The sequence below is a fragment of the Vipera ursinii genome, assembly GCF_947247035.1.
Source record: "Vipera ursinii genome assembly, chromosome: 2".
Classification (NCBI taxonomy): domain Eukaryota; kingdom Metazoa; phylum Chordata; class Lepidosauria; order Squamata; family Viperidae; genus Vipera; species Vipera ursinii.
Window position 1 is genome coordinate 26,804,603 of NC_139513.1, and position 13,279 is coordinate 26,817,881.

At 45.1% G+C, this 13,279-nt stretch overlaps 1 protein-coding gene and 1 long non-coding RNA gene across 3 annotated transcripts in view; both read right to left on the reverse strand.

Annotated features, from left to right (window-relative positions):
* Nucleotides 1-7,550, reverse strand: part of CAMK1 (calcium/calmodulin dependent protein kinase I) — a 40,725-nt gene extending 33,175 nt beyond the window's left edge. The window contains exons 1-2 of one of the 2 annotated variants that reach the window (XM_083356068.1): nucleotides 7,359-7,511; nucleotides 4,190-4,251 (exon numbers count right to left, since the gene is read on the reverse strand). The gene's annotated coding sequence lies outside the window, so the exon portion shown is untranslated. Of the gene's footprint in view, nucleotides 1-4,189; nucleotides 4,252-7,358 lie in introns of both variants that reach the window. The other variant, XM_083356067.1, reaches the window with a different exon arrangement.
* LOC310636369 overlaps nucleotides 1-13,279 on the reverse strand; it is a 431,277-nt gene that overhangs the window by 242,385 nt on the left and 175,613 nt on the right. The gene's annotated exons all lie outside the window — the stretch shown is intronic.

The following is a 13,279-nucleotide window of genomic DNA, read 5'->3' on the forward strand; positions in this document are numbered from 1 at the left end:
CCCCCTTACGTTCAGCATAAGCGGCAATATATGCCTCTCTAGGTAGTCCTCGACTTACAACCACAATTGAGCCAAACATTTCTGTCGCTAAGCGAGACTGTTGTTAAGAGGGTTTTGCCCCATTTTTCAACCTTCCTTGCCCCAGATGTTAAGTGAATCCCTGCAGTTGTTAAGTTAGTAACATGGCTGTTAAATGAATCTGGCCTCCCCATTCACTTTGTTTGTCAGAAGGTCACAAAAGGGGATCACGTGACCCTGGCACACTGCAACTGTCATAAATACGAGTCAGTTGCCAAGCATCTGAATTTTGATCACATGACCATGGGGATGCTGCAATGGTTGTAAACGTGAAAAGTGGTCATAAAGTCACATTTTTCAGTGCCGTTGTAACTTCAAACAGTCTCTAAACACTATGGTTGTGAATCGAGGATTACCTGAACTGCTGATTTTCCGTCAGCCACAGCTGGCTACTGTTAGTGAGATTGACTGAGATGGAGAGTGCCATGGCTAGTGGTGAGACTACACTCCAGCAATAGCTGGATAGCTGCACCTTCTTGTCTTCTGCAGTTACATTATTATTATTATTATTATTATTATTATTATTATTATTATTATTATTATTTATTAAATTTACATGCACTGCATATGCACTGCATGCCTGTATCTTTGCTTTCATATAGCCATGGTGGCACAGTGGTTTGAATGCAGTACTACAAGCTAACTCACTGCTCACTGCCAGGAATTCGATCCTGACCGGCTCAAGGTTGACTCAGCCTTCCATCCTTCCGAGGTCTGTAAAATGAGGACGCAGATTGCTGGGGCGGGGGCAATATGTAAACCACTTAGAGAGGGATGTAAAGCACTACAAAGGCCTATATAAGTATATAAGTCTAAGTGCTATTGCTATATAACAGGGAACAATTGTTTAGTAAGATAAGTGTAACGAGAGACAGAAGGGGTTGGTGCAGAAGCAGCAATGTGTACTGTGTGTATGTACGTATGTGTACACACACACACACACACACTCACACACATATGCCAGGAAGGAAGGAATTTTCCCTTGAACAGACATCTTGGGAGATTACTAGCTGCCAAGAACCTAGACTGAACTCTGCATGTTGTTACATAGATAGCGATCTGCCAATAGCCTATACCACAGGTCGGCAACCTGCGGCTCCGGAGCCGCATGCGGCTCTTTGAGCCGTCTCTTGCGGCTCCCAGCCGCCCGGTGCGCGCGCACCTCTTCCAACGGGCAGTGGTGCGCGCGCACCTCTCCAAATGGAGAGTGGCACCGCCCGTTTGGAGAGGTGCACGCGCACCTCCCCGAATGGGCGGAGGTGCGCGCGCACCTCCCCAAACCTTTGGAGAGGTGCGCGCGTACCTCCGCGCGAATGGGCAGCGGTGCCGCTCTTTCAGGAAGCCCGCCGCGGCCCGTCTGTGAAGCTGCCGAAAGCGGCAGCTTAGCAGACGGGCCGCGGCAGCTTCCGCAAAGAGCGGCGCCCCTGCCCATTCCGAGAGGTGCACGCGCACCTCTCCGAACGACCGGAGGTGCGCGCGCACCTCCCCAAACCTTTGGGGAGGTGCGCGCGTACCTCCGCGCGAACGGGCAGCGGTGCCGCTCTTTCAGGAAGCTGCCGCTTTCGGCAGCTTCCTGAAAGAGCGGCGCCGCTGCCCCTTCGCTTTCGGCAGCTTCCTGAAAGAGCGGCGCCGCTGCCCCTTCGCACGGAGGTACGCGCGCACCTCCGGTCGTTCGGAGAGGTGCGCGCGCACCTCTCGGAATGGGCAGGGGCGCCGCTCTTTGCAGAAGCTGCCGCAGCCCGTTTGCTAAGCTGCCGCTTTCGGCAGCTTCACAGACGGGCCGCGGCGGGCTTCCTGAAAGAGCGGCACCGCTGCCCATTCGCGCGGAGGTACGCGCGCACCTCCGGTCGTTCGGAGAGGTGCGCGCGCACCTCTCGGAATGGGCAGGGGCGCCGCTCTTTGCGGAAGCTGCCACGGCCCGTCTGCAAAGCTGCCGAAAGCGGCAGCTTTGCAGACGGGCCGTCGCCATCGGGCAACCGGGAACCGGTTCCATCTCATTTTTTAAAAAATGGCAGCCGCGTGCGTCCGCGCATGCGCAAAAAACCTTTTTGCGCATGCGCGTGCATGGACACACGCACGCGGCTCCCTCTTTTTTTAATTTGTGATGGAACCGGTTCCCAGTGGCTCTTTTTCTTTTTTAGGTTGCCGACCCCTGGCCTATACTTACTGGTTTGCCTGATCAGAGAACACTTAATCTAGGCCTCAGGCAAACTCATACTGCCATAGTTTCCTTTAAAAAGAAAAGCGAAGATGCCGAAGATTGAATTACACTTTTAACATGGAACTACAGTTTCAGCTTCTGCTTTGTTGCAGGAGTAGGTAAAAAGTGGATCCTCACCGATCATCATGATCGCCTCAGATTTTCTGAAAGTTAATCATGGATTTTGACTGCTTAACAAAGGGCCCACAAAAATGATCCCACCCTCCTCAAAGTGCAAAAATCAAGAAATCTTAAAGGTACTTTCTGTGGAATAATGGCACGGGTGCCCGTTTATTGTTGGTACTCAGAACAAATTGTTTAATTTCAAGAGTATCAGTGTGTGTACCAGGCAGCAGGTGGTTCTTAGGGTTGTTACAGAAACCACAACAGTCTAAAATCTAGTTATCCCTTTATTATTGCCATCTTATCAGATCGCCTGGTATTTTCTGAGCCAAGAATCTATCCACCTGACTCCTGATAATGACTCTCAAAGAGAAGACTAAGATAAGATGGTATAAGCAGGCATGGCAACAGCAGAAGGAGGTAGTGGCAAACACTGCCATGCTCATTAGCAGGCAGGCAGCCCGTGCCACCCTGAGTCAGCTACTACAGACCAAGCTCAGAGCGAATTATACAAGCCCTTACCATCTACAGGCGCAACTACCTGCTTAGACTGTTACAACATGCTCTACACGGAGCTTCCTTTGAAGACCACTCAAAAGCTTGTCAGGAATGCAGCAGTGTAGATAGCTGTGGGTATACCACTGAATGTTCCATGTAATGCCACAAGGCAACAAACTATAGTCGCTCCCAGGATGTGGATTATCATCTATAAAGCTCTTCATAGCATGTGGCCAAGTTGTTGGAGGAGCTGCCTATCTCTATTCATCTCTGACCATCCCCACAAGATCCGAAAGGGTTGATATGCTCTGGGTCCCTTCTATGAAAAGAACGACATCTGAGGAGATCTAGAAGCTACGGCTTCTCTGTCTCTGTTCTCCATGGAACAGTATATAGGCAGTCCTCGACGTACGACCACAATTGAGCCCAACATTTCTGTTGCTCAACAAGACAGTCTTTAAGTGAGTTTTGCCTCACTTTATGACCTTGCTTGCCAGAGTTGTTAAGTGAATCACTGCGGTTGTTAAGTTAGTAATATGGTTGTTAAGTGAATCTGGCTTCCTCATTGACTTTGCTATGTCAGAAGGTCGCAAATGGTGCTCACCTGACTCCGGGACACTGCAACCATCATAAATATGAGTCAGTTGTCAAGTGTCTGAATTTTGATCACATGACCGTGGGGATGCTGCAAAAGTCGTAAGTGTGAAAAACGGTCATAAGCTACTTTTTTCAGTGCCACTGTAACTTCAAATGGTCACTAAAAATAAACCAGGGGTCTTCAAGCTTGGCCCTTTTATGACTTGTGGACTTCAACTCCCAGAATTCCTCAGCCAGGCACGCTGGCTGAGGAATTCTGGGAGCTGAAGTCCACAAGTCATAAAAGGGCCAAGTTCGAAGACCCCTGAAATAAACTGTTGTAAGTCAAAGACTACCTATAGCCACTCCCCTCCTGCCTGACATCCTGATGACCTAACTCTGCTGTCCTTTCAGTCAGGGTTTGAAGAACTGGCTCTTAACTCAGGCATTGGGCCAAGGTGTTATACGAGACCATTCCACAAAGGTTAAGAGAATGTTTATCTTCAGACTTGCTCTGTTGTTTTCTTTTGTTGTTGTTTGCTTGGATATTTTCTGGGCTTGATTTTTATCCAATATTAGCTGCCCAGAGTCGCACCTGCATGTCGGGCAGCCCTATTCATTGATGTAAATTGATCTGTACTGTGTTGGATTTTCCTTATTATGCCGAGGCTCGGTAGTTGTGTGGACTTTGGGTCCCCTTGCAGCCCAGCCTACCTCCCAGGGTTCCTGTCAGAATATAGCGTTGTGGAGATCCTCATATAAGCCACCTGGAATGCCTAAGGGAAAGATGAGATGGCAATCAAATAAACATTCAGTGGTGAAAAAAGTAAGGTTCTACATTTAGGCAAGAAAAACCAAATGCACAGGTATAGTATAGGTGGTACCTTGCTCAATAGTAGCAATTGTGAGAAGGATTTCGGAGTCCTAGTAGACAATCACTTCAATATGAGCCAGCAGTGTGCTGCAGCTGCCAAAAAACCCAACACAGTGCTAGGCTGCATTAACAGAGGGACAGAATCAAGATCATGTGAAGTGTTAATACCAGTTTACGATGCCTTGGTAAGGCTACACTTGGAATACCGCATCCAGTTTTGGTCACCACAATGTAAAAAAGATGTTGAGACTCTGGAAAGAGTACAGAGAAGAGCAACAAAGATGATCAGGGGACTGGAGGCTAAAACATATAAGGAACGGTTGCTGGAACTGGGTATGTCTAGTTTAATGAAGAGAAGGACGCGGGGTGACACGATAGCAGTGTCCCAATATCTCAGGGGCTGCCACAAAGAAGAGGGAGTCAACCTATTTTCCAAAGCGCCTGAAGGCAGGACAAGAAGTAACGGATGGAAACTAATCAAAGACAAAAGCAACCTAGAACTAAGGAGAAACTTCCTGACAGTTAGAACAATTAATCGGTGGAACAGCCTGCCTCCAGAAGGGGTGAATGCTCCAACACTGGAAGTTTTTAAGAAGAGACTGGACAGCCATTTGTCCAAAATGGTATAGGGTTTCCTGCCTGAGCAGGGGGTTGGACTAGATGACCTCCAAGGTCCCTTCCAACTTTATTATTATTATAAACAAATAAATAAATATCCACATTGCACAGTACCTGTTGGGGATGTGAAAGAGGCGTCGTCTTTGACTTACTGCCTGCTGGTCTAGAAAAAGCTGAAAAGGGGAGTTCCTGGTCTATCTCTGGTTGAAGCCATAGGGTAGAGCAAAATGACCAGAAGTTGCTCATGAGGGGTCCACGGGAGGTGGTTAAAAAAAAAGTCTAGATAGCACCCTGATTGTGTGACTGAAGTCCTGCCCCTTTCTGTGCATCATATGCAAAGTCCATGTACTGTAAAAAGGGGCAAGGGCTTTGAGTATTGGGCTAGAACCACCATCTTATTATTACCTTAGTCTGTGGACATTCCTGGAGCTGACTAACCTTTTGATTTTCAACAGCAGCCGCCAAACAACTGCAACATCTCGCTAGATGAACAGATGCTAAACAGAACAGTGCTGAGCACAATTTTCCCCCAGAAAACAAAAAAGGAGGGGAGAAGTATGATCACGACAATGCAAGCACAATTGAGAAGCTCTCCATGGTCATAATCTACATTATCAATCTGGTGATTAGCATTAGCAATCCTTTTTCCATTGTCTTCATTAGAGCATTGTCTCAGTGCACTGAGACAAGGAGACCCCTTAGCCAAAGAAATGTTAAATGTGACAAACTCCAGTCTTGTCACCTTTGAAAGAAGAATTAAGAAAATATTAACATTCACTATGAATAAGGAGAGGAAACAGAGCTGCAAAGATAGATTCTATGCCAAGGCTTCAAATATGCCCACATGGTGATGATTGCCCAGGTAGACCTGTGTGATGGACTACAAAATCCATCATATCCCGGCCAGCTGGGTGGGAGAGCTGCAGTTGAATTAGAGGATGCTGGGATGGGATAGGCAACACAAAAGAGGGAATACTGTGGTAGAAAGAAAGCTATGCACAGCACTCATAAGAGCGGCAGAACCTACAAAACAATTATATAATGCGCACATCCAAAGACAGGCAGAAGCTAAGACAATCACAGGCTTACCTTTACAGGAACACACACACACACACACACACACACACACACCCTGTACGCCTGTACACAGACACAGAAGCTAACGAAACCCAAGTTCTAACCCATATTTTCCTACTCAGGTGCGTCTTTCCAAATAAATAAAAAAATCAGTAGATGAACATTAGCATATTGACCGACCCGTCAATTCAAAGCAAAGGATCTGGCTTTCTCTGCCACCTCCCCCCCACCCCCAGGTGTAGAGAAACCAAGCCTGTTCATGTTGTATGTACAGAGTTTGGTCTCCACAAAGCCCACAGATAGCCAACCCATTCAAAGAAACAATATGTACCCAGGTGTGAGCAGGAAGAATGGAGGTGAGGGCCAGTTATCAGTCGCCTGATACGGAACCCAGTACAGGTTTTGTTGCATCAAGTCAAAATCAACTAAACATTTCAGGCGATCTGCTGCCCTTTTCATTCGCACACACAGGCACGCCACACTCCCCATAATCTCTGCATTGGCCATGTGGGCAGGGACTCCTGGGAGCCTCCTTTTAAACACAGAGAGCGCAGCAGCGGGTTGCCTGCTCCTCCTCGCTGCAAGCCAACGCTCACTTATGCAGGTGCCAGCCTATGCCCACCACCCATGCCCAGGGCACAGTCACAGGGCGGGCGAGCATGCCAGGAGAAGAGGGAGGGGAGGCGTCAAAGAGAGGGCAGAACCGCCACTAACCGAGAGGGAACAAGTGCACAAGCCGCCACCCTAAACCCGGGTTCCCGCAACCGTAAAGTCCTGCCGTTTCAGTCGGGCTAACTCGCAAGTAAAGAAGCACGGAGGAGCAGTCTTGGAAACGAAGATCGTCCCTGCCAGCCTTAGCCGTCCAGCTTGAAGAACGTGTGAAAGCGAAATTCAACCGGCCAAGAATTAAAGGGAAGACTCGCATAGCCCTTTGGCTTTAAGAATGGGCGGAGGGGCAAGTCCACCACCACCCACCCTCTACCCGCATGGCCTGGACGGGCAATCCTTACAGCCAAGCGGCTGGACGGACAACCCGCAGGCTTGTCTCTCCTACAGGTCGCCAGCAGAAGCCAACGGCAGGCAGACCCAACGCAAGCACACACACACACACACACACACACACGGGAACTCTCCGGCACGGCAGATACACACGCGCGCTTGCTTCTCCGCCGTACGCGGCCGGCAGCGGCGCAAAAGAGGCAGCTGCCGCCGGCAAAGACGCCCAGGCGCCGGCGGCAGAAGCAGCCGATCCAGACGGACAATGCCACGCAGTCTCGCCGCTCCATCCCTGCCAATCTGTCCAGGCTGACTTACGGGCAGGAGGAGGAGGAGGAGGGGATCGCGCACGGGAGGTCCGTCCGGCGGCTTCCCGGGAAGGCTGGCTCCGGCGGGAGAAGTCCCTGCGACCCCCGCCCCGCCCCTCCCCGCCCTGTGGTGTCCGGAGCTGGAAGGAAGCGTCGCTCCCGCTTCTCTCCTCGCCTTTGCCCGGCCTCTCCAGCCGCCCGCCAGGAGTCAGAGTCACGGAGGGGGCGGAGTCAGGCCGGCAAAGAGAGCCAATCGGCGGCCCCGGGGGGCGGGAACGGCCCGGCGACGGGCTTTAAACGCAAATTAACTAAAGGCTGGAGGAGGAAGCGCCGGTGGGGCGGCGTGCCAAGACGGCCCCATTCATAAATTCAGGCAAGCGCGTGTCCGCCTGTTGCCCGCCCCGGACCTGAATAACCTTTGGATTTGGGGACGGCGCGGGAACTTCGCCCCCTGCGGCCCTGGCTCGCTTTCTCGGCTCGCCTCCTCTTGCAAAGCCAAGCCGCTCTCCTTTAGATTCGCACTCCAGCTAGGATATCCTAGCTCAACCCCTAGTGGAGGTATTTAACGCAGTATTAGAAGGCGCAAGGACGCCTAAATCTTGGCTAGAGGCAAACATAACCCTTATTCCGAAAGATAACACAGACCATACATTAATCCAAAATTACAGACCCATATCACTTCTTAACTCGGACTACAAGATATTTACATCAATTATAGCGGAACGATTGAAACGATTTCTGAATGATTTCATACACGCAGATCAAAATGGTTTTCTCGCTAAGAGACACACTAAGCACAACATTAGAATAATATTAGATACATTGGAGTACTATGAATTACATAGCGAACAACAGATGGCATTACTTTTCTTAGACGCCCAAAAGGCATTTGACAATGTTAATTGGTCTTTTTTGTGCCAACAGCTTAGCTTTATGAATATGGGTGAAAAATTTATAAATATAATTAGGGCAATTTATGACAATCAGGAAGCAAAAATAATTATTAATGGGGAAGCATCTAGCAAGTTTCAAATTCAAAAGGGAACACGGCAAGGCTGCCCCTTATCACCGTTGCTGTTTATATTGACTCTTGAAGTATTAACGAGAACTATAAGAAACGACCCAAAGATAAAAGGATTAACCATTAAAAAGGAAACCTTTAAATTGCAAGCTTTCGCGGACGATCTAGTTTTTATTATGGAGGATCCATGTCAGACGGGACCAAAGCTATTGGAAGAATTATCTAAATATGGTGAGGTTGCCGGACTGCGAATAAATAGAAATAAGACCAAGATGATTGTTAAAAATATGACCAATAAACAAAAAGGTAATCTGGCCGAAATCACGGATATAGAAATAGTCAAGAAAATAAAATATTTAGGGATTAACATTACGGCTAGATGCACTTCACTCAAAAAGGATAATTATGATAGTGTAGTGAATCAAATAAAAGGTGACCTGGAAAGATGGGGAAACCTAAAACTCTCATTATTGGGAAGAATCGCTGTCATTAAGATGAATATTCTGCCTAAAATCCTGTTTCTGTTTCAGAATATCCCAATTCAACTCGACTCTAAATTTTTTCGAAATTTGGATAAATTATCACTAAATTTTATTTGGCAGGGGAAAAAACCAAGAATTAAATTGAAATATTTACAAGACACGAAGGAAAATGGGGGTTTTGGATTGCCAGACTGGGAATTATATTACCACGCCGCGGCCCTGAGCTGGATTAGAGAATGGGTAATCTTGAGAAATAGAAGACTATTAACTTTAGAGGGTCACGATTTGCAATATGGCTGGCATGCTTTCCTATGGACGGAGAAACAAGGTCTTTTCTCGCATTTTCAAAGACACCGGATCAGGCAAGCGCTACTCAATACTTGGAAAAAAATTAGATCTCACAATTACACCAAAATACCGGTCTGGCTATCCACCCTTGAAGCGATAGTTTACCCAAATCTGTTTGATTTGGGTAACATAATCTCATACAAGGATATTCTGAATGAGGAGGGGGAATTGAAACTTAGGAATGAACTAGAATTACAAGGTATAAAACTCGATTGGTGGGCCTACTTACAAATCCAATCGAGATTTAGGAAGGATAAAAATGAATGGGGGATATATACCTCTGAAACAGCATTGGACAAAATATTATTGGGACCGGACTCTAAACAAATAAGGAATTTTTATAAATTACTTTTGGGATATAAGCTGTTTGAAGAGCAAGTGAAAGACCCCATGTTGATCTGGGCTAACAATTTAGGACATAACATCGACCTAGATACTTGGCAAACAATTTGGGATAGGAATAAAAGGATAACACTGGCCTCATCGTATAAAGAAAATTTATTTAAAATGTTTTACCGATGGCATCTCCCCCCAGCCCGCTTAGCAAAAATGTACACAACAGTATCTCCCAAATGTTGGAAGTGTTCTGAAGAGATAGGCACATACTTCCACACGTGGTGGTCTTGCAGTAAAACACAAAAATTTTGGAGAATGATTTGGATTTGGCTGAAAGAAATATTGAAACAAGATCTGGAGTTTAGTCCAGAACTTTTCTTGTTGGGAATCACGAAAGAGAAATATCCTAAAGATGTGCTATACTTAACGATCCATATTATCACAGCAGCTAGAATATCATTTGCGCAAAAATGGAAAAAGAATGAGATCCCAGGACAAAAAGAGGTTATTAGGAAAATTTGGGATTGCGCTGAAATGGACAGATTAACTTTGGAATTAAAGAATAAAGATCAATCAGACTATTATAGAATTTGGAACAAATTGTATCTTTGGATGGATAAAAAGAAAGGTCTCTATTAGGTTTTACAGACTAGCTCACTGTTTTAAATATTGTGGTATTTCACCGATTTGTAATCTAAGTGTATTTAAGTGTATTTTTGATGTACATATATACATGTATATATATATATATTTAAACATTGTAGACAAAAAGGTTTGTCAGCTCGCTGGTACTGTGTCCAATGTTTTTAAATAATAAATTTAATAAAAAAAATTAAATAAAAAAAAAAAAAAAAGATTCGCACTCCAGCGAGAGATAGATAGATAGATAGACAGACAGACAGACAGACAGACAGACAGACAGACAGACAGATAGATAGATATTTTTATTTTTTTTATTTATTTTATTTTAATTCCATTTATATCCCGCCCTTCTCCGAAGACTCAGGGCGGCTTACAAGCTTAGCAGTAGCCTTCATTCTATGTATATGCCTGCTTATTAGGGCTTTCACACACAGCCCAAGCGGCATTATTACAAAGTCAGCTTAATTGCCCCCAACAATCTGGGTCCTCATTTTACCTACCTCGGAAGGATGGAAGGCTGAGTCAACCTTGAGCCTGCTGGGATAGATAGATAGATAGATAGATAGATAGATAGATAGATAGATAGATAGATAGATAGAAAGAGAGAGAGAGAGAGAGAGAGAGAGAGATCTAGATATCTAGATATCGAGATATATAGATAAAGTTGTTAGTTTTTCAAACAACATGCGAGCTGGGTTCATAACACGCTGATACATATACAAATTCTACTCTTTGGTTCTCTCTTCCAACCATTTATAAAATAGATTCCAGCTTTTATAGTATTCTGATTCTTCTTTGTCTTTTAGACAAAGATGGTCAATCTGTCCATCTCTGCGCATTCCAATATCTTCTTTATTGCCTCTTCTTCTGACGGCATTTGTTCATTTTTCCAGCCTTGCACATAACTTATTCTTGCTGCAGTTACAATATGTAAAACCAGTGCTTTTTTTGTAAAAGAAAAAGGTGCCGGAACTCACACATGTCATACAACCCGCCTTGCCTACCCTACAAGGTTCCATCCAAAAAAGGTGCCGGAACTCCGTTCTGAGCGTTCTACAAGAAAAAAAGCCCTGTGTAAAACCAAGTATAAATTTTGTTTGTTAGTCTTTTCTGGTGCTATACCTAATAAAAAAAATCGAGATTAAATGCTACATGTTCTCCTAATATTTTTTCTAGCCAAGCATGTATTTTTCCCCCAATAAGCCTTTATGATACCAAATATGATAACATGTACCTAAGTTATGTTTGAGAGAGGGACCTGATTTCTACAGAGGAGTGCTGGGTCTTACTTTTTTTTCCCCTGGAATTTCAGATTGCCAAAACCTTCGCGGAAAGTTAGACGTATCTGGGGAAAACGAAAGCATTCTGTACGGTTTCCGTAGAGGTTTTGGTGCGGGGATGAATTTCTACGCGGGAAAATTAGCTTGGGGGATTCTTTTCATTTTGCCGATTCATCTCTCTCTCTTCCCGGCCCCCCGCTTTTTTTTAACCGGTAGCTATTCAACACACGACCGTGCTTGTATTTGGAATTTACTGCCTTCCTGCCTGAGCTGGACTGGGCAGGACAGCTCTCCAACCGGTATAGTTACCAGGAGAGACCCATCAGCTGAGAGTTGGTAGCTACCAATATCTAGATCAGGGGTAGGCAACCTTGTCTCTTTTATGACTCATGGACAACTCCCAGAATTCCTGAGCCAGCCATGGAATTCTAGGAATTCTAGGACTTGAAGTCCATGAGTCATAAAAGAGCCAAGGTTGCCTACCCCTGATCTAGATCCTTGTAGAGCAGTATAGCTTTCTTCACTTTAGCATCCTCCAGTTGTGTCGGATCTATCCCAGTCTTCCAGCATTGGTTGAAAACCATTTGAGTTGTAGTCCCAACATAACGGTGCCAAGTGAGTTATAGTGTCTCTAGCTAAGATCAGCTGAAATTCAGTAATCTTCCTTGTATTTTTTTTAGCTTATCTCCACCAAATTCTCCCATATTTTAAGAGAGATCACAACCAACATTGAAAGCCACTTGGTGCCTGACTGCAAAACTCAAATACTTGAATCCATTTACACAGTGGTTATTATTTTTTGACTATTTATCTTATGTCTTCCAGTTCAGGGTAACACGTCTGGCTCTTCTTCCTATCAATTCTACACTCACAATAAGTTTCTACTACTAGACTATTGCTTGGCAGGCTATTAGGCTAGAGTAGACTAATGAAAGAGGACCTTAGAGAAAATGAAGGATAGTGGTACAAGCTGGAGGGTACAAACTAGAAATATTCTGAAGAGCGGAAAGAAAATTGTCCAGTGAAGCTTAATGAATTTTTTTTAATGATAATTCTTAGATATAGAGATTGAAAAGTGGTAAGACAGGACACTGAAAAGTGGTAAGACAGGACACTGAGATTCAAAAATATGAAGTGTCCAGGATGGAACTTAAACAGAAATGTTGTTTACGCTGTATAATTTACAATTTCTTTTCCTCTTGCCTTTTAATCCTGAGTGATGTCTTGAGAATTTATCTCTTTGAATTATTTTGGAATAGGTAAGAGTATCTTGTTTTATTTTTGTCCTTTTTGCATCTTTCCAATATAATCATACTGCACAACAGCAAAATGTATGTGACAATCCCCATTTCTGCATGGTCATGTCTGTCTCTGTGCCAATCGTTTCAGTCTTAGAGAACACAGGAAAGTAAGTAGTTTTGTGGAACGTTTCTTAAAACCAATATTCCAGACAAAACGTTTCACAGTCCCTATATAGCCTGTTATGACAGCCAAGAAAACAAACCAATAGATCATTGAAGAAATAAATGCAGACCCCTCACTCCTGGCACAAATGACCAGGCTCAAATTATCCTACTTCAGACACATTCTGGAAAAGGCTCTAATCCTGAGGAAAGGTGGAAGAGAACAACCAGCAGCGAGATGGATAGATTCAGTTGCGGTGGCGATGAATGCACCATTGGCAGACATGAAAGAACAGGTGAGGAACAGATCGTCATGGAGAAAAATCTATGCTGTTGCTAGGAGTTGAAAATGACTTGATGGCACATAATCATTCAACAGTCAATCATCCTGTTATGTGGAAATCAATGTTCGTTCATTA